The 22,451-nt window shown below is 40.9% G+C and overlaps 1 protein-coding gene across 4 annotated transcripts in view; it reads right to left on the bottom strand.

The window, feature by feature from the left end:
• The window catches only part of MRTFB (myocardin related transcription factor B), a 94,418-nt gene extending 72,741 nt beyond the window's left edge, over window positions 1-21,677 (bottom strand). For 2 of the 4 annotated variants that reach the window (XM_060282875.2, XM_060282877.2), the window contains exons 1-2: window positions 21,525-21,636; window positions 15,549-15,610 (exon numbers count right to left, since the gene is read on the bottom strand). The gene's annotated coding sequence lies outside the window, so the exon portion shown is untranslated. Of the gene's footprint in view, window positions 1-15,548; window positions 15,611-19,683; window positions 19,771-21,524 lie in introns of those variants that run through there. The other 2 variants (XM_088656551.1, XM_060282878.2) reach the window with 2 other exon arrangements.
• Window positions 21,678-22,451: the final 774 nt, after the last annotated feature.

The following is a 22,451-nucleotide window of genomic DNA, read 5'->3' as shown; positions in this document are numbered from 1 at the left end:
TTAGGCATTTAAGTCCCAGATACCTGAGTTTCTTTTTCCCTAATTCACTATCAGAAAAATAGTCTGATAATACATATGAATTATGTGGCAAATAAGGTATAAAACAACAATACAAATAATATTTGCTGCCAGGCTTATCACTTTTAACAGCACAACGTGTTCATTCACCCATTACTTGACGCTCCAAATCTACACACTAATGACCACCAATATTCCACTACACATAATCTTCTGACGCCCAAGCATCTGCCAAAAAGATACAGGAAGTTCCCAATTGTCAAATTCCAATACTGCAATCTGAACAAAGCTAGTGAAACTGGTGGATACTAGTTCACAGAAGCTTGCTAGCATAGTTTTTGCTTAGGGAAGAGTCACATACAAAAAGGTGCCAGGCTGTTTTTGTAATTAGCCTCTAGAGCAGCCTTCCCTAACCTGTTCCCCTCCATATGTTTTTGATTACAACTCCCATCAGTACTAGCCAATATAGTCAATGGTCAAGGGTGATGGGAATTGTAGAGCAAATCACCTGGAGAGCACCAGATTGGGCATGTTTTGCACTCAGTACTTCAAAGTAAAGGGACCCCTGACCATTAGGTCCAGTCGTGACTGACCCACGTCCCTGCAGTACTTCAAAAGACCTTTACATATCTTAGGTAAAATATACAGCAGGAAAGATAAAGTGGACAACAATGGCCCAGTTCGGACATCATGACATCTACTGCTTTGCTATTCCATGTACAAGCATTAGAGGACACTGGATCAGGTGCGTAGCAAGGGAGGGGCGAAGGGGGCGGTCTGAAGCATAGCACACTACGGAGCAGGTTGTCAGGTGTCGGCAGTGCCGGCAAACCGCTCCATAGTGCGCTCTGCTTCAGAGTGCGCCGGCCGAGCAGAGCAGCAGCGCCAATCTGGACAGACTGCGCATGTGCAGACATGTGCAGTCCATTCTGGCACGCGTGTCGTGCACTGTGACGTCAGGACGCATGCTCACTGCGGAGCAACGCCCCACCCCCAGGGGGTGCCGCCCCGGGCAGCCAAGTGGCACCCTTCACCACTGCACTGGATTCGAAATGAATTGAAACACTCCATATTCCATTCATATCCAAGATCATGAATATCCAATTTACAACATTGCAATAAACATTGCAATAAACAATAAACTACTATTATGAGCTTAGCTTTTTGCAAAGATACAATTTTTTTCTCCAACACTATAGGAGATGCTGAGGCCCTCAAAACTGACAGCTCATAAAGAGACACCAAAATATATTTTAGGTGGAGATATTACCATTCAGCACCGATTTCTAAAAGCAATACAGGCAATGACTGAATAATGCACGTCTGAAAGAAACATGCACAGCACTGAACCTGGAACTGACAGAAAGGATCACAAAACACATCATTAAAAGGGTATAATGAGGGCATAACAGGGGTGGGGCATAATGAGGCATAACAGGGTAGGGTGTGTTCATATGAGTCCCGCCAATTCATGTGGGGGCTGGGAATGGAATCCCCCACATGGAATGCTCATAAACTCTTATGCAATATTTCCTCTCCTTTACAGTATTTTCATGTATTTTCTTAATGTTGATAGATGTTTACTGAGCTTTTAATAAACAGTTAAATTTCTTTATGATTTCATTGTTATGCTTAGCTATCAAGCTATTTCCATTTATGACAAATTTGCAGGTGCTGCTCTGTTTATTCACATCCAGCAAGCCCTTGATTCAAACAAAGCAAGGAAAACGTTAGAATTAAACTACAGAGGAAGGAAATTCATGTTTGTTTCCTATGTGTACAGCAGGACACTTTTCCAGCTGCTTTTTGAGAACATCTCTCCTGTACATGGACTTCTGTGAATAACATTTATTCTAATAGCATAAATACAGTAGCACAATTTTCTGTGTTCGGAGACAAAGCAAAACAGGCAAAGAAAGAAATCAGCTTCCAGCAGTAGCCAAAAAAAAAAAAATCAATGCAGGATAATATACCATATTTTTCCGTGTATAACACACACACTCCGGGTATAAGATGACCCCTATTTTTGGGGACTCACATTTAAGAAAATGGAGGGAGATGGCCCAGAGTTGTTGAGTTTTTTGGGGGGGTGGGGAATTGCCTAGAGATGTTGAGCTTTTTTGGGGGGGATGCCGAAAATCACTAACCAGAATGAAAACGCTTACATGAAAACGCTCATGTCGCAGAATCCAACAGGTGTGTGCCCACTTGCCAGTTGCACGCCCATTTGCCTCAGCGGCAGCCAATCCACAACAACCCTTTCCGTGGCAACCAATCACCCACACAATTACAGCAGCAGCAGCAGCAGCAGCCAATCCAAAGCAGCCCTTGCAACAGCAACCAATCAACACACCAAATTGCCGCTGGCAAGCTCCTGCTCACAGCTGTAACCAATCACCCATCCCCTCAATGCACTGTCAGTGTATAAAACGACCCCCATTTTTAAACATTATTTCAGAGTAAAAAACCCTCATCTTATACGCGGAAAAGTACAGTATATTGAAGCTTGATCAGTTGTTAACAGATCAACAGAGGGAACTTAAAGGAGTTCTATAACACAATATCCATTTCAGGCAGCATAGTTTGCAACCAAGGTAACACCCAAGAATCTGCTTGCATGGGAGCTAATTGTATCACTTAATTGCAATACTTGCAAGTGCTACTCAAAAACAACAATTCAGTTAATAATTACGACTTTAGTTTAATATGTATATTGAATCTCTTCCTTATATGCCTTAAAGAAGGATGATGTACAGAGAGAGAGAAATGCTTTTCCATACCTGCTTTAAAAACACAGAAACAGGACTTTTAAAATATTTGCACAGATATTTTCCTTGGATACTACCTTCAGCTTATAACCTAAGCATTGAGAACACCTATGTATCTTTAATAGTAATGCTGCTCATACACTTGTTTCACTGAAACTTCCACAGAATTCACACTATCACACCAGGTCCAATGCACTCTACATCTTCTATTTTGAGATTAATATTCTATTAAAAGCAAAACCCAAAATCCCTAACTGCATAAGCACATGGCTGAGTATTATGCCTAAATTCATTAAGTTTTGAATCCCAAGAACCAAAACCGTCCATTATAAAATCCTTCTTAGCTGGTAAGCTCACAATTAACTACATTTCTATATGCCATTGCCAACCTCTTTAAGAAGGGACAAGGAAAGGTTGCACTTGGTTCAAGGAAAAGTTTAATCTTCAGTTGATTTAACATAAATACACATTTTGCACCAACTAGACCCCTAAACAGGTATTTAAAAATCAAATTAAAGACTCTACTACTAGCTAGAGGTGTGGCCATCAGACAAGTATATCATAATAAGACCAGAGAGGCCCAAGTTCATATTCCTACTCAGAAATGAAGATCACTAGGTAACTTGGGCCAGTCCCTCTCTCACAGAGCAACTGAAACGGGGGGGGGGGGAGATGGGAGAGTGGAAGAGAATAATGTACACTGCCTTTAGCACTTTCAAGGAAGCGTTAACTATAAAATGACACAAAATAAAGCAATAGAGATGTTGCAGCATGTGATTATTACAACACCTTTGATGGAGGTGCATACTAGGTTTAACTTCACCTAAGATATGACACTGTGCATTTCAGGGATAAATACGGTACATATCCCAGCAAAATGAAACCTCGTACCCAGATAAACAAATGGATCTTGTGAAGAGCCCTGACTGCTTAAATACTCAGATTCTAACAATGGAAATATGTATCATCATCACTAGGGCTGAGCAATATCTGGTTTTCAACATTTCAATATACAATACTAATATATCATGATGTCTGGAATAAGGATGGAACTACGTAGAGATGAATGCCTTCAGTCTACTGTATTGATATAAGACCTAACCTCTTCTGCTTTCTTGCTTGTGACACACTGTATTATGCAAGCATGAAGGACCCTGCTAAAGCACTGGAGACCAGATAGGGTAATTTTCAAGTTCCTGGAATTTGTTGAACGTATCTTTAAAAAAAATAACTGGGTACAAGTACGAGTTGTATCCCATATAAGTCCTATCGAACATAGATTGTATTGTACAGTTTATTGTTATAGTTTTGACCATCATGGTCATAGGATACACACACACAATACTGAGTATCAGTGAGAACCAAAATATACTTTTACATTAAAATATACCAAAATATGAAATACATGATTAACTTACTGATATATTGATTTCAATGGGTTTACTCTGAGTAAAAGTTAGTTGGGTAAAACCCATTAAGTTCCTTCTTTGCTTTTTCTACCATTGTGTTATTTATTTTGGTGTGTTAGTTCACTCATTCCCAACTTGTTTTTTAAAAAACTAGGCCAGAACTGATCTGACACCTTAAAACAAAAGATTGCATGTTGAGGTGGAGTTGGTGGCTGAGAATGCCTCATGCTATAGCATTTGTGAAGCTAATTGGGCATGAACTGAATTAACTCTTTGACAGATGTCCATTGGAAATTTTAGGGCAGAAATACAGTGAATTTGTACCCCAGTGAATAATTTGAGGAAACCTGGTCAGCAATCTAGAGCACCATGTAAATATTGTATTTTTAAAATGGGAGGCAGTGGAGGAAGAAGAGAAGGGCAAGGTCTTCTAGGCACCTTTCAAATGTGTGAAGTTAAAGGTGGAAATACATATAAAAGTGACAATAAAGAGCAAAATAAAGTAGTGTCATCCTGCTGAGAACAGTGGCTTATGGTTCTTTAGCTTCCTGTTGGGTCCTAACTTTTTTGAAGGGTTGTGCCAATAATGCAATATTTGTGATTCTCCACAAAGGACTAAGCAGCTCTATTTATTTCAGATCTGCATCTATGGTAACAGCAGAGCCTTGACAACAACTGCAGATCTCTCTCAAGCATTTTAAAGTAGGTGAGGAAAGGATATCTATATTTTAACATTTAGTTTCAGTGTTTGCTTATCTACCTACAGTTTCACAGAAGGGTTTTTAATGCATTACAATGAGTGAACAGAGATGTGTGTGGATTACATTGCATGGTAATTAGACTATCCTTCCATAGCATTTCATGCAATGCCTGAGTTGCTATACAGTGGTACCTCGATTTAAGTACACAATTGGTTCCAGAAGTCTGTACTTAACCTGAAGCGTACTTAACCTGAAGCGAACTTTCCCACTGAAAGTAATGGAAAGTGGATTAATCCATTCCAGACGGTCCACGGAGTACTCAACCTGAAGCGTACTTAACCCAAAGTATGAGTGTAATTGGTTCTGGAAGTCCATACTTAACCTGAAGCGTACTTAACCTGAAGTGAACTTTCCCATTGAAAGTAATGGAAAGGGGATTAATCCATTCCAGACGGGTCCACGGAGTATGTAAACTGAAAGTACGCAAACCGAAGCGTACTTAAACCAAGGTATGACTGTAATGTATTTTCCATGCTTCTTTTCTTGTGTGTGGAATAGCGCTTCTGTGCATGGAATCCATTGTTGGGATTCAAAATAGGATGAGAATTGTCCAATGATAACCTCACAGACACTACCCGGCCACATAGTCGGCGTATTACAACAGTATTACAAGGCAGATGGCAAACATGTACAGTATTCACATCTGCTGTCATAGGCCACTTACTGTGAGCATCTATCTTCAGACAGGAACCAAAGTGTTTTGGAATTTTTATGGTAATCAATGCAAGTAACTGTTAATATCCAATTCAAAGTATGCATTTATCCAAAATGCAGGAGGCATGTTCATATTTAGTTGCTATATATAAGTACACTTCCATACACAGATTTCATCCCCAAGAACAATATTTTGACTGTATCACATTTTGTTGTTGTTTAGTTGTTTAGTCGTGTCCGACTCTTCGTGACCCCATGGACCATAGCACGCCAGGCACTCCTGTCTTCCACTGCCTCCCGCAGTTTGGTCAAACTCATGTTCGTAGCTTCGAGAACACTGTCCAACCATCTCGTCCTCTGTCGTCCCCTTCTCCTAGTGCCCTCAGTCTTTCCCAACATCAGGGTCTTTTCCAGGGAGTCTTCTCTTCTCATGAGGTGGCCAAAGTATTGGAGCCTCAACTTCAGGATCTGTCCTTCCAGTGAGCACTCAGGGCTGATTTCCTTAAGAATGGATAGGTTTGATCTTCTTGCAATCCATGGGACTCTCAAGAGTCTCCTCCAGCACCATAATTCAAAAGCATCAATTCTTCGGCGATCAGCCTTCTTTATGGTCCATCTCTCACTTCCATACATCACTACTGGGAAAACCATTGCTTTAACTATATGGACCTTTGTCAGCAAGGTGATGTCTCTGCTTTTTAAGATGCTGTCTAGGTTTGTCATCGCTTTCTCCCAAGAAGCAGGCATCTTTAATTTCATGACTGCTGTCACCATCTGCAGTGATCATGGAGCCCAAGAAAGTAAAATCTCTCACTGCCTCCATTTCTTCCCATTCTTTTTGCCAGGAGGTGATGGGACCAGTGGCCATGATCTTGGTTTTTTTGATGTTGCGCTTCAGACCATATTTTGCGCTCTCTTTCACCCTCATTAAAAGGTTCTTTAAGTCCTCCTCACTTTCTGCCATCAAGGTTGTGTCATCTGCATATCTGAGGTTGTTGATATTTTTTCCGGCAATCTTAATTCCAGTTTTGGATTCATCCAGTCCAGCCTTTTGCATGATGAATTCTGCATACAGTGGTACTTCGCAAGATGAATGCCTCGCACAACGAAAAACTCGCTAGACGAAAGTGTCTTTGATGTTTTTGGTGACTCGCAAGACGAAGTTTTCAATGGCCGCACCGGTGGTGTTTTTGTTTTGTTTTGTTTCTTTGCCGCGGCAACCCGCGCTTCGCAAGACGAAAATATCGCTAGATGAAGCGACTCGCAGCACGAATTAATTTCTTCTTGCAAGGCACCACTATATAAGTTAAATAAGCAGGGAAACAATATGCAGCCTTGTCGTACTCCTTTCCCAATTTTGAACCAATCAGTTGTTCCATATCCAGTTCTAACTGTAGCTTCTTGTCCCACATAGAGATTTCTCAGGAGACAGATGAGGTGATCAGGCACTCCCATTTCTTTAAGAACTTGCCATAGTTTGCTGTGGTCGACACAATCAAAGGCTTTTGCATAGTCAATGAAGCAGAAGTAGATGTCTAGCTTTCTCCGTAATCCAGCGCATGTTTGCAATTTGGTCTCTGGTTCCTCTGCCCCTTCGAAATCCAACTTGCACTTCTGGGAGTTATAGGTCCACATACTGCCTAAGCCTGCCTTGTAGAATTTTGAGCATAAATGCAATTGTGTGGTAGTTGGAGCATTCTTTGGCACTGCCCTTCTTTGGGATTGGGATGTAGACTGATCTTCTCCAACCCTCTGGCGTCTGCTGAGTTTTCCAAACTTGCTGGCAAATTGAGTGTAGCACCTTAACAGCATCATCTTTTAAAATTTTAAATAGTTCAGCTGGAATATCATCACTTCCACTGGCCTTGTTATTAGCAGTGCTTTCTAAGGCCCATTTGACTTCACTCTCCAAGATGTCTGGCTCAAGGTCAGCAACCACACTACCTGGGGTGTACGAGACCTCCATGTCTTTCTGGTATAATTCCTCTGTGTATTCTTGCCACCTCTTCTTGATGTCTTCTACTTCTGTTAGGTCCTTACCACTTTTGTCCTTTATTATGGCATCACAGTTATCACATATTAATTTAGTTTCTACTCAAACTAAGGCTTTTGGTTGGCATTATCTGCTGCCCAGCCTTTTTTTATTGCTGTAATTTCTGTTCTGGCTTTGATCAAACTTTCATTGCCCACAGATTAGTGCCTCAGAGCCCTTTAAAATAAATATGTACAGTAATGAGTATCCACTTATTATTATCCTTTCATAGCCCAATGTGTTTTCTTAGAAGGAAATCATCCCAATGAGACTTAATTCCTGTTAATTTACACAGATGCAGATTTACAGCAAAAAGTCTCCATGAATGCAGACAACTTTCAAGCCTCTAAGAACAGCATATTTGATTACCTCATTGCTCCTAAAATAAAATCACTGTTAATAGCAGGCTCCCCACTGCACAAATCTCCACTTTGACTTGGGATGCAAATAATCCTTGCAAGGTAAATAAATGGTAACTAGGGAGCTAACAACAGAATCCTACACATGTTTACTCAGATATACATTGCACTGTACCCAGTGGAGCTTACTCGCTGGAAAATGTGTTTAGAACTGCAGCCAAAAACATGCATAGGATTGAGCTCTAAGACATGCCACAGCATGAACTGTGATAAAACACATATTAGATCTGGAGTCCACAGCTCAGAAAACTACAAACAGCACAGAGGACAAAACTGTGGGCATCATGCCTACATTTGGCACAAGACATCAATTTCAGAACTTTTATTTTTATTTTAATGCTAGCACTCAGGTTTGAAACATGTGCAGTAATAACAACATCTCTGTTAAAGAGGAGGCCTTGTTTCCTCTCACCAATGAGAAATTTCAGCCTGGACCCACACATCTAGGATGAGCATAAAAGATTTCTGAGCAAGATACTGGAACTTCCAGGCAGGCTGGGAGCTTCAACACCTTTTATTTTATATATTAAGTGCACTGAGTGGAACATTTCATTCAACATGCAGAGAGAATTTTGATGTTTTTAAAGTTACTTTGGAGCTATTTATTTTTTTAATATATCAATACAGTTTAAACATGAACTACATTATTAATTTCACAGCATATTTCTAATATTAGAACATTACAGAAAATGCAGAGTGACTTGCTAAAGATACCTATAAAATGTACTTGTTTTATGAAATCACTGCTTAAAGATTTTTTAAAGTTGTGCAGAATGCAGCCTTTGTCTTTCTTATGATTTGTTTGGGTTTCACAATTTAATCAAACCTTATGGGGTATCATAACTAGAGGCCCCTCTCTCACATTCCTACTGGCACTATGCCCAGAGTTAACCTAATTTTCAAAACACTTTGAGAAATGGCTTGTCAGATGTCCAAACATTAATAACCTGAAAATTAATTCCACATTCATTTTGGCAGGGAAGTGCATAAATACAAACACTTAAGATCAAAATTCATAGCATCTGAATATTCTTGGTCTGTTGCGATCTGCAATATTCAACTGTTTGAAGCACTTTTTAGTAGTTTATGTCTCTCACACTTAGAAAGGAAGGTATTTACTCCAGCACAGTCCGGGACAACAAAAGACTAAGCCAGTGTCGTAAGCAGTGAACCCAAGAGCAATTGTCCTGGAGGGAGCAAGCGTGACATCAAGGTCAAAGTTAGAAGGCACATTATGAAACCGCCTTGCTGAAGCTAAGTGGGTCTGGAAAACTGTTCTGGAAACCCATGTATGACATTTTGATTTCCATCTTGAAAAAATTGTGGAGGGAGGGAGGGAGGACACACAGAAACAGAGAAAGATTGGGAGAGATAATATAGTGGTGGGTACTTTGTGAATGAAGGCCCAAGGAAACTGTTTTCTCTAGGAGACAGCTGGAGAAAGAGTGCTATGGTTCTGGAGTGAAGTTTGTTTTTATTTCTCCCTGCTAATAAGGAAAATATTTCAACTTAAGTAATATTGATTTGTAGTATTAATTTGTACTATTAAGTACTATTAATTTTTTAACTGCCCTCCACCACAAGGTCCCTGGGTAGGTTATAGCAATGTACAATGCTATTTGTTAAGGTGGAGCATGCCTCTATTACAAATGTATGGGGGACAGGATGGTGGGGCTTTTGAGTGAAGCCTGAGCAGGTGAGGAAAAGAGGAAGTGGGATTAGAGCAGGCATCCCCAAACCTCGGCCCTCCAGATATTTTGGACTACAATTCCCATCTTCCCCGACCACTGGTCCTGTTAGCTAGGGATCATGGGAGTTGTAGGCCAGAACATCTGGAGGGCTGCAGTTTGGGGGTGCCTGGATTAGAGCATTAAAGGCTATCCCTGCTTCTGGCCTTTCTTCCAGCTCTGGAGAATTCAAGGAGTGGAGCTAACTGAGCCTTCAGCTGCTGCTCTACAACATCACTTTGGCCACCATTCAAACAAGAACTTTATAAGGGAACCAACCTGGCAATTATGCCCAGTGCCAAGCCTGAGAACCAGGGATTCTGTTACTGGACTGACTACTGAGTAACAGCCTGGTTGAATTGGTGTTGAAGTCCTCAAGCCTATCAGTGGTGGACAATTTCAAGATCCCTGTTGTGACCTCCTGAGTTCATGGTGCCACCTTATGTCTGTCTCCATGTTTAACTGTCACAATGCATGCTGCAGATGATTTTCCGGATTACATGTTTTATTCCGTTCAGTTTGATGGTACTCTGAGGGCAGAGAATACTGCTTTGGTAATGGAGAATACTTTAGTCTGTGGAAGGAGTGGTGGTCACTGAAGATGTTCCATCCCTTTAAAGGTGATGGGTACAATGAATTACTGTACCAAAATGTTACCAGTCAATCTCATTAGCTGTCAAAGCTCTAGCTGGCCTCTGGAATAGGGGGTTGATTCAGGCAGTCTGTATGATAGCTCTGATGAGTCTTCTCATGCCCTTGAATCTATAACTCTTCCTGGAATTCCGGAATATTGAGAACATAAAGCAGAAGACACATTGGGATAAATATAAAGAAGCACGGGCTGGTGTCCACTTGAAGCCCTCGTTTCTCTGAATCATTCTATCCAAAGAAACATTTTCAGATACAGTAGTAAGAGGCCTATTACAACTTGGCTTACATTCTGTGATAAAATTCAAGCGCCAGTGGAGTACTGTGACATACAGTACTACGGTAGGGAGGCTGTGTGCATGTACCAGTATGTGTGTGTGTGCTTGTAACGGGCAATCTTTACAACTTAGCTATGTAAGACATGTCCACAATCTCAAATTATCAATTTTGCTTCAGGTGTTGATACCTGATGATACAGTTCTTTAAAAAGCAAATCCAGCCATGTGTACACACTACTCTTGCCCATCCTGACTGAGTCAGAATAGGCTGACCAGATTTGTCTCTCTTCTGTGGAAAACTGTATTCTGCCCCTTTGTAAGACCTTTTCAGGAGGAGGGGACAGAATGACACACATGGATCTCAATTACCTGCCAGTTTCTAATATGCTAGGAAATGTGAGGGTTGGCAACACAGATTTAGAGACTTCTGAATATTACCAATTATATTGATCCATATTATTAGGCTTTAGGGCTGAAACCATTTTGATTACCTTTGCCAAGAGATGCACAAGGAAGTATAATATATCTCCTGAACCTCCCTCTGGGTCACATTATGTGATTGGAAGCACTGCTTTGTGATTATTCTTCTCCTGCATCTTACATTGGCCTCAGAACAGGGTGCTGGGGGCTTAATGCTCCATCTCATGGAGTGCTGTAAGATTCCATTTTCTCCCCTTTGTTTTGAGATATTTACATGAACTTGCGAGCATAAATTCGCTTGATGTTTAGAACAAGAGGACATCATATAACACGGTGAAAGCTATAAACAGGTGCCTGGCGTAAGTGACAGGATTGGGTAAGGGTGAATAAGCAGTAGCTTATTCTTGTTAAGATGGAAATAAATAAATAAATAAATAATTTATTATTTATACCCCACCCATCTGGCTGGGTTTCCCCAGTCACTCTGAGCGGCTTCCAACAGAAAAATAAAATACAGTAATCTATTAAACATTAAAAGCCTCCCTAAACAGGGCTGCCTTCAGATGTCCTCTAAAAGTCTGGTAGTCATCAATGACCTGATCTGGGAGCTGAGTGTTCCCCTAATTTAAATGGGTAGCAGTTTCAAGGAAAGAGCAAGTGTGCAGTTTGGGAATGTTTCCGGAACCTGTGTTCTGGAACCTCAACAGGTCACAGTAAGGACAGCACTTGACCAGCTGAAGCTGGTACATCAGCAGCAAGCACTCCTGAAAAATGGTGACCTGGTTACATGCTGATAACCTTAAGACTAGATTACTACAATATGTTCTATGTGGGGCAGCAGCTGCATCTGGAGACTGTTCAGAATCTTCAGTGGGTTCGAGATGCAACAGCCTCATTATCAGGAGTTACTGAGAGCACATAAAACTTGTACCAAGAGATCTACAATGGCTCCCAAACACAATTCAAAGTTCTTTAAAGCTCAACCAACCATAAAGCTCTAATGGCTTTGGCATTTTTAGAGAGCATCATTTCGGTATGAGCCCCATACCAATACACCAAGGGTGTCCATCTTTGTCATGTGCTAGATTGAGGATGACAAGGAACATGTCCTTTTCCTGCAGCAGCATTTTTTTCTGAAAGACTTGCCCTAGGTCAACTAGATTTTCACCAGCCTTTTAAAAGAAAACTACTGGTATTCTGTTTCAGGCCTTACTGATTCATGAGGAAACTTGAATCAAATCTACCAGTCAAGTTTTTATATTTTGTTCTGCTGCCCATTTGTAGAGTGGTTTTTTAATGCAATGATTACTAATAGTTTAAATTTATCTGTTTCATTGTGTATGTTTTATTGAATATGTTGTTCATTCCCTAAGGGCTCCGTGCAGCTATGCTGGCAGGACCCAAATGTTAAAATAAATACCATATTTACTCGAATCTAAGGCTCACTGTTTTTAGCCAAATTATGTTGCGAAAATTAAGGTGTGCATTAGATTCAATGGCACATTTACATTCACCAGCATTTTTTTTTTGTTTCAAGGTTCTGAAAATTGAGGTGCACATTAGATCCAATAGCACATTAGACTTGAGTAAATATGGTAGTATTGCTGATAGTCATGTTGCCTATTAGAGGGGGCAGGAGGGAATTCAAAGGCACAATATCTTTATTAGGATCAGCAAATCTTTTTGGTCCTAGTAAAGATACTGTGTTATGGCTGCTACATAAAATATTTTGTTATCTTAATATAACAAAACCTTAACAGATTTTGCAACTGTGAGGCACATTATTAGAGGTTTTAGAAGAGTTTAAATTATATTGCACGACTAATACACTATTTTGAGCTCCCTCTTGGGTTTCTGAAAGCTATAGTGCTCCAACTGGTTGAGAGGAAGGAGAAAGGAAAAAGCACTTGCACAAGTGCTGAAATCCTGGCTTCACAGTACAAGCTAACTTTTTTTAGAGATGGAAGATTTAGAAAAGTGAAGTGCAAATACGTGAACAGTGCAATCCTATACATCTCTACTCAAAAGTACTTTCTATGTGTGATGCAGTTTGCTGCCTGAAAGTGCTAAAACAAAAAGCACCTACTTGTCAAGAAAGAGAAATAATGACAACAAAGTTATTAAAACAGCCGGACGGGTGGATGTACTTCCTGTAAGCCCAATTTCCCACAATTTCCTCTGAAAATGGTGGTGTTGATACATGTTTGATGTAGATACAATATTTGGACAGCTACCAATCTGATGAGAGGCTCTTCCCACAAAGCCTACTTAGCCAATATCACAAAATGAACATATACTTTTAAATTATATTTTAATCCAAATAAAAAGATGTTGCCTATATTTAGACCACTCTACTGTAAACATAATGTAAAAACTGATTTTAAAGTCTAAAAACATTTTATGTTCGTGGCAAATCTACTTTATTTACTCTTACAAGTATTCTCTGAATCTTAAAAAGTTGTTTTTTTATAAAAAAAATAAAGAATAACCTTTATGCAAATACTAAGCCCATTACTGGTATCAGACCATCACTTTGCATCTCTAATTCATTCTAAGTGGGTGGAAGAAGAGTTTAGTCCTTGGGGCCAACAAGAATCAAGCTCTAATTAATAAAAACTTATTTGACAGATCCACTTATGTTTCATGACTAACAATGCATGATACAGGAAAAAGATTTAACTGGCTATCCAAAACTTAGTGCGATAAACTGAAAACAATGTTGATCATTATTGAGTTGGGGGAATATCTGCCCCGTAAGAATAGTAAATCAGTTAGAATTACAAAGTATTCATAGTGTCTCTTGTTCATACTGTCCTCTCAAAAAATAAATAAATGATGGTATGAAATTTAAACAAAACACACACACATTTTTCTTTACAGTCATTTAATACATTAGGACCTTTGATATTAAAAACACTTATTACAAAGCAAGTGATTTGAGTAGAACTAATTCCTAAGAATATTTTAAGTCACAGTATTAAGTACAACATCTTTATACCGGTAGCTAGACTTTCTGTCATGAGGAGGCCTCCTTGCCCTACAGAAGACTATTTGTGTCAAGTTGCTCTTTCATAGTGGTAGTAGATTTAAATAAGCTGAAACAAAGTTGTAATACAAGCAAAATTACCCATGGAGAAACACCACACTTCGCTCCATTTCAGCAGCCACTACAGGTATTCTACAAATGTAACATATGCAGAGATTGAAAGTTGATTAATTCCATATTACTCTGGCCCTTTAATGTGCTTACTCTAATTCATAATCTGCAACATCCTATTGAATGCATGAATTACTTGGGACTTCTACCAAAATTCAAACTGCAGGTGTGTCAAACACCGTGCACAAATATAGCATTTCTTGAAATTAGAGAAGTTTGTGCCCATTTTTTGCTACAGTGCATAAGAACGTGTGGCTTTATTTCTTTGCTGACTATCATAGCATATCACAAATTGTTGTGAAACTCCCTTCAGTTTCACAACTGGTTTATCATGTGCAGTGGGGGGTAAGGGGAACCTACTGTATGATTAAAAATACATTCAAAGCCCCATTGAGATAATGGAATCAGTTTCATAATTCTCTGAATATAAATGTGTTTTAATTCCGAAGTAGTAATATTTCATTTTCTAATTCTTCAGTTACTTCAAAAGACGTATTTTCAAGTATCTGAGTAATATGAAAGTACGAAACAGTAAATAAAAACTTTAACACGGATCTTTTAAAATACTGATAAATACAAATTTGTTTTCACAAAATGAGTTAGGATTAGAATCCATGATTGAGAAATTCAGTGAATAATTCTTAAATGAGCAGAATGGCATTTCTTAAAATGAGTGAAATATTTGCACAGGAAAAACTGTCAAGGAAGAGTAAAACTATTATTAAATTTGAAAGCATAACTAGGAAATTATTGGAACAGATAGATTAGCTTGGATCTGAAAGATCTTGCCATGTGACTGAAATGCATAGGGGCTTGCCAATCCCACCCCATCCCCCAGCTGTACTCCCCCTTTTCCTCCACTGCCCCAAAGATTGCTGCTCTGTAGTGTTTCCCATTCCGTGGCAGAGTTTCCAGCAGACATAGGGATTGTAGAAGATGTGGGTTGATGTGTGAGTAGAAGACTCATTCCCTCACAGAGGAATCTAAAGCCAATCATGTGAGATAGCAATTATTTTTGCCAAGTGAAAATTGGGAAAATCAGCAAAAAACGAGGAACTGTTACCCATGAACTAGTTTTAGATTCTACTGAAGAATATATAAGCAAACAATGGAAACTGTAGTGTTGTCAATACCTGCACATATGATAAACTTGCTGCAGCCAAAGGAGCTTTATGAGTATCCTGTGGAAAGCTGGTAAATTTCAGCTACAATATGTTTTGAGAGCACCAATACATGCTGATATGTAAACTTACTTACCTCACTACTAACCACTTAAAATTGTGTCCCTTACAGTCTGTTTCAATACGTTCAATGTGAATCTGGAAAATGAAAGATCACAAAAAAAAAGAATCTAAAATTTCCTCTTAACATTTATTTATATATACAAATAATCTTAGTTCCTGATTCAGGAAGCTGCCTTTTGTGGCTGGAGCAGGTCCAGTTTTCCTGTTTCCACTAAATACATGGAGAAGATAAAACTAATTTAAAGGGACCCTGATTAACTTAACATACGGTAGTACAGTACTCAAGTACAATATTTGCACAATGTAACATTTATCACCCAGCTAAAGAATCAGAAAATGGTATTCCATTAATACAGAATAGTATTGTCGTCGTCATCATCTTTATTACGGTCTAAGACCAGCATAGGTTAAAATAGGAACACACAGTAATTTAGGAAATAAAATGGGTAAAATGAGTGACTCAAAGAAGGGGGGACGCATGAGAGTTAAGAGCAAGCAGTTGCAAAAGTAACTATAGAAGGGAGGGTGCAAGAGAGGGCACAGGTCTTGAGTTTAGGTCTGGTGCATGACCCAAACCATTCTTTGGTGAATGTCCATCATAGCAGCACAAAATCTGGCAGCTGAGTATGTTACGTCTGGGTTTGCATCTTGAAGTAGAAAGGAGATATAGCGTTGCTCTGTCTGTGCAGAGAATTGATGTATAGAATTTGCAGGATGAACTTGACACATGTGCATAATGTTGGCCGTGGAAGAAGACATGTTCAATAGTTTCTAGCTGCCTTGAGACACAGGGGCATTTCCCCTTCTCGTACGGTACCTTCCTAAAACGGCCTTCCTGGATAGCTGAGGGGAGGGCGTAACATCGGGCCAAAGTGAAGGCCCTTTGCTGTTTTGGTATTTCTAGGTTGGTTATATATGGCATTTGGGAATTGAGGTATCTTTTGGTTTAGTATTATTAAGTATTTAAGTTCCGAGCCTGCTATGCTGTTCCTATTTAGAATTCAATCTAAAAGATATTAAAGTTCTCCATTATACAAACACTTATGCATTGAGCCTTTGCTATCAGAACCATAGCAAGAATTCATAATTTAAATTCACACACTTCTAATGAGAGGTTTAGAAGAGAAAACCCAACATTTTCTCTTCTTTTCATAACCGGTTTATATTTCAATTAGAAATATTTCCCCAAATGGCAATTTCAGAAAACTACATAATGATGCTTGCTTTTGCAGAGAAATACACAGAAGGCAGGAATGAATAGGAACATGTACCATTTCTTTTTTTTAAATGCAGAGACTACTTCTCTCCCCCCTTCCCAGGGGCTGCTTTATGTCAAACATCTCCTTTAATATACAGAATGTATACTGGATGTAAACTTAAGTTTAAAAGCAGTTAAATATATAGAATTAAGACGGGGTCATCCAAGGATAATTGCTGGTTACTTTCTAGTGACTGCTGTACTATTATTTAATTTGTCTTAATCTTTGTCCAAATATACAGTGCACCAACTATTTTGTATAAAGCATTGCTCATCTTAATTTTTTATGTACTTTAAAGTCTCATATTCACAAATGACTGTTATAAGATCAGGAGGATACCACTCCTATGTTATAACTCTTGTTCACAATGTTTATGTAACCATACACTCGGTTATGTAAATATTACCTCACTGATTACTGCACATATACCGGTAACTATTCCAGTCATTTAATGGCTGCACTGTAGTAAGAATGCAAAGGTTCCCATCTTATTTTACCATATTGACTCTAAGCTCTCTTTATCTTCTTTCTACCTTAGAGGCTCAGGTAGAGGATAGAAGGGTGTATTCTATGCCTAATGAGCAAAGGCGCCTCCGGCAAGACATTATACAATCCCCAACAAACCAGGCAGATAGAACTGCCTCCTTGTGTGCAGGGGTTCCAAGATAAGAAGGATGACACATCCCAGATCATTTATACACTTAAAGCCACATAGATCAGGATCACCTCTTAGCTTAAAAGGAAATTCCAATTCTCATTTTTGTTACAAAACAAATATTACAATCATTACTAGAGCTCCTGAGAGACCGAGCACCCAAGTTTTAGTAATGTTTGATATCTACTTTGATAAAACTCACAAACATCAGTTGAGCCAACAAACCTAGTTCTAGACTTCAGGTGTGTATGGGTGTGCTACATGAAAAAAATGTCTGCACACTGCTGACCTATGATGTCAGCAGAAAGCTATGGTAGACCCCCCCCCATGTAGCTTTCCATATGGAAGGTGATGGATAAAGAGAACTTTTCAATAACTGATATATTCACTACTTCAACACTTACAGGAAAATTTAAAAGATTAGTACTGTACCAGGAAAAAGAGAGGCTAATGATTATATAATTAAGTTCAACAAGTAGCACAGCTTAAGATCTCCAGGCTCCCAGGCCCAAAGGTAACAAAAAACTATTTTCATGTTGTGTACAAAAAGGCTAAGGTTACAGAAATTCAAAAGTGACAAATACATCCACTGGAGCAATCCAGCTGCCTCTTTTACAGAATACAGAAATCTGGGAGGTGGGAGGGGAATGAGACACAAGTTGTTCTTACACTGGAAACTCAAGTTTCAGGTAGGTAGCCATGTTGGTCTGCTGTAGCCGAAACAAAATAAAAAAATTCCTTCCAGTAGCACCTTAGAGACCAACTAAGTTTGTCACTGGTATGAGTTTTCATGTGCATTCTCTGTGTGGAGAAGATGTAAAAGTATAGAAGTACAGTGTCCAGATCCAGGAAAGTCCTGGTACCGCTCTACTCTGCTTTGGTCAGACCACACCTGGAGTACTGTGCCCAGCTCTGGATGCCACAATTTAAGAAGGATATTGACAAGCTGGAACATGTGCAGAGGAGGACAACCAAGGGTCTGGAAGCCAAACCTTATGAGGGAGTTGAGAATGTTCAGTCTTGGAAAAGAGGAGACTGATAGGAGATATGATAGCCATCTTCAAATATTTAAAGGGCTGTCACATGGAAGATGGAGCAAGCTTTTCTTCTGCTCCAGAGGGTAGGACCCGAACCATTGGCTTCAAGATACAATAAAGGAGATTCCAACTAAGCATTGGGAATACGGTAACTTTCTGACAGTAAGATCTGTTCGTCAGATCTGTTCGACAATGGAACAGACTCCCTCAGAAGGTGGTGGACTCTCCTCTGTCATTGATACTTTAGTTGAGTTTCCTGGAGTTGCTGGTCTGGATGAACAGATCCACTCCAGCTCTACAATTCTGTGATTTTATTATTCATTTTACTGCAGTTATTTTACAGTTATAGTAACCCTAACTGGTATAATAAAAGTTTCAGACAAAAAATTAATAAAGCTAGTCCCTCCCGCTGCAGCAATGTCCCTGTTATTTTATGGACTTTCCCTTAAAGGCAGTGCATCTCCCTCTTAATCAGTGCAATAGAATAAATCCCCCACTTCTCACAAACGAAAAAAGAAAAAAATATTTTGATAACGTAAGTGAAAGTTATAAAGCTCACTTTAAGACAAGAGGGAAAAGCAATACTGTCAGCAGCAGGCCATCTCTACCCCGCCCCAATCTGTATTCCATCAGTCCTAAGATTGTGTCTTGAGGGATGCAGACATTTAGATTTGGCTCCCCACCTTTTCATAGAATCATAGACTGGTAGAGTTGGAAGATATTCCCAAGGGTCATCTAGTCCAACCCCCTGCAATGCAGAAATCTGCCAGCATGCAGCTCAAGCCCATGACCCCAAGATTAAGAGTACCACACTCTACCAACAGAGGTATCCACAGTCTCAGTGGTCAGTCATATCCCTGCTAATCTGAGTAGACATGGATACATACAGCTCTGGCTTAGCACCCACTGCTACACATGCAAACAACTAGATCAGGGCCAAATCAGGTGAATAAAGTGGTAGAGCTACTTTCCTCAGTACAGAGCTCAGGCAAATTGTTGGGGAAATTAAGAGAACAGAAACACAGGGCCCCAGAGAATTCAACAGAAAGCACATAGTTCCCTTCATACTGATTCCAGAGATTCCCCCCCCCTTGCAACTCCATGTAAAATGGCAAAACTTCCACGGACACAAACTTGTTCATTTAAAATTCTCAAGCATTAGGGTTAATATTGTTACTGAAAAGCATAGCTACTTACATATTTTCCATACAAATCTAGATATAGACTTTTCCAGGCAATGTGAGCTGAAATATTTCAGGATTACCTAGTCCCAATGAAAAATTCTGAGGAAAATATGAATCTTGTCTCATAAGTTATTCGCTAGAAAAGTAATGCATATATTTGTCCTGTTGTATAAAAAGTACTTTTTGAATACTAAAAGTACACCATAAATTTATTTTACTTTACTTGTTACATTTTATCCTGTCCCATCTCTGATGTTTGGAGGCAATGTACACTTTGCTTGCTCTCTCTGTATGATCCTGACAACACCTTGCAAGTGTGTGGCTGAGGACTTGAACCCTGGTCATTCTAACTACTAAACCAGAAACAGCCAACACAGTGGCCTCCACATGATGTTGGACTACAACTCCCATCATCCTTGCCATTGACCATGCTAGCAGGAGCTGACAGGATTTGGAGTATATCTAACAAAATGTGGAAGGTTCCGTGTTGACTATCCCTGCACTACATTATGCTGGAGGCAGTATGCTTTTAAATACAGTACTTGAAACCACAGGAATTGAGAGTAGTGTTGTGCTCAGGTCCTGTTTTTATGGGTTTCCCATAGGTGTTGGCCACTGTGATAATAGGATGCTGGACCAGAACAGGTCATTGGCCTGTCCCAGCAAAGCTCTCCTTATGTACCATGGTCTACACCAGGCATCCCCAAACTTCGGCCCTCCAGATGTTTTGGACTACAATTCCCATCTTCCCCAACCACTGGTCCTGTTAGCTAGGGATCATGGGAGTTGTAGGCCAAAACATCTAGAGGGCCGCAGTTTGGGGGTGCCTGGTCTACACAGTATTATGATTATGATACTCTGCATGTGTGTGTTTTAAAATTCTGCTACCTTTCCTGAAGGATGTAAGAACAAGAATACAGTACTAGAAGTTGCCTTATTTTGAGACAAATGGCAATGATTCTCAGGCAGACTTTTCCAACAATAGGAGCCAACTCCTGGGGGTCAAGGTCCTTTCACCTGCCCCAAACAAAGTATTTGAGGGTGCTAGCACCCCCCAGTTGACCCGTTGTGGATGCACCCCATCTATTATGCAGGGCAGTGTTTACCTCCCCCCTTTTTATTCAGGCTGGCAGCCCTGTTCCCAACCCTATCTGGAGATGCTGGCCAAAGCAGATGCTGTACTACTGCGTTAAGACCCTTCCCCTTCGAGTTTCCAGGTACAGCAGGTAGGTCACTGTCGGCCCTAAAACCGCCGACGCCCATGCTCAGTCCTGCTGACTTTTGGGAAGGGCGCCATCCTACCTAGTGGCTCCTTCCCCGCACCTTGACATAGTACCAAAGAACCCGAAAATTACCGGTAAGACCCTGCGGCGCGCGTGCTGGCACACACATACACACACACACGTATGTAAGCCTAACCCGCGCTGACCCGACCCGCCTCCCACCCAACCCCGGCCAGCTCTAGAAATGCAGCCACTTCTGGGGAGGGTCCCCGCGGAGTTCGCAGCCTCCTGGAAGCCCCGCCCCCTCAGGACCCCGAGGTCACAATCTGTAAGCACTCACGCAAACAACCAGACCGCGGAACGGCCGTGTGTGTGTGTTGCGGGCGCGCGCGCGGTGGAGAACCGTCGCCCCCTTCTCCCCCCCCCCCCCCACACACACGCCCAACAGCGACCCTTCGCCTCAAGCCTGCGCTGCCACCGCTGTCGCGGGGGGTGCGGAGAACGGAAAAGGTGGGAAAGAGGGAAAAAATAATTTCTCTCAAATATATAGAGTTTCACACATTACACCCCTCTCCTCCCCTTCGTCAGCTGAACCCCGCCGCCGCGAGCCCGAAGTCCGCCCCTCACTCACCCTCTCTGGACGCTACAGCCGCGGACATGTCCTCTCGCGAGCTTTGGCGACGAGAGTTTACAAAAGTAGGGTGAGAGGAGGGGGTGGGGTGGGGGTGAGAGGGGAGAGCACCGTGCGCGAGAGAGCCAGAGCGTCGGTGTGGGAGGGGGTTTGCGTCGGTGGGCGTGGCGGGGAGACCCAGCGCGCTCGGCTGATTGGGCGTCGCTTCAGCGCCGAAGCGCCAGGCGGGCAAAGGTGTTTGCGAAGGGGAAGGCACGCGACGCTCCCTCGCGCTAAAACCGTTGGCTTTCCTCGGGGAGAGGGGGGTGGGTGCCCTTAGCACCACCTCTTCCATCCGGGTGTTTTCCCACCTTTTTTCACCCCCTCCACCTCCTGCTGCTTTTGTAACTTTCTGAGGCGAGTTGGCACAAGTTGCGCGAAGTTGCCAGTAATGCCAGCCGGAGCCACCTAACACTTGGGAAGCTTCTTTAAAGCGTTTTCCTCCTTCCTCACGAAACAAAAATGCTCATAAACGAAATGTTTAGGAGCGCGCGAGGAAAGGCTTGCGGCACTTAAAAATGCACAAGCTGCAACCCCTAACCCCCCCCCGGTTTACCTGGGAGGAAGCAGCATTGAATTTAATAGGATTTAAAATAAAGGGAGGAAATGTAACCAAGAAACAAACAACGGTTCCCAGCCATTACCTCATAACTTTCTTATAAGACTGTGAATTCGATGTTAAGGAGGGGAAGACTTTTTAGTTCATATTTCTTAACTGGATTTTTATTTTAACTTCATAATAAAAGTATTGAAAACTTGAAAAACTAACAATTTCCTTTTCTGACCAGACCTGGTTAGGATTGCGCTTTAAGAGATTTATTTGGCTGTGAAGCCAACAGTCCTACCAGGAGTAGACCCACTGAAATTAATGGGCTGTGTCCATTAATT

The sequence above is a fragment of the Zootoca vivipara genome, chromosome 13 (genome assembly GCF_965207765.1).
Source record: "Zootoca vivipara chromosome 13, rZooViv2.hap1.1, whole genome shotgun sequence".
In the NCBI taxonomy this organism is placed as follows: Eukaryota; Metazoa; Chordata; class Lepidosauria; order Squamata; family Lacertidae; genus Zootoca; species Zootoca vivipara.
Note: the sequence above shows the minus strand (reverse complement) of the source record. Positions and strands in the feature narration are given on the sequence as shown.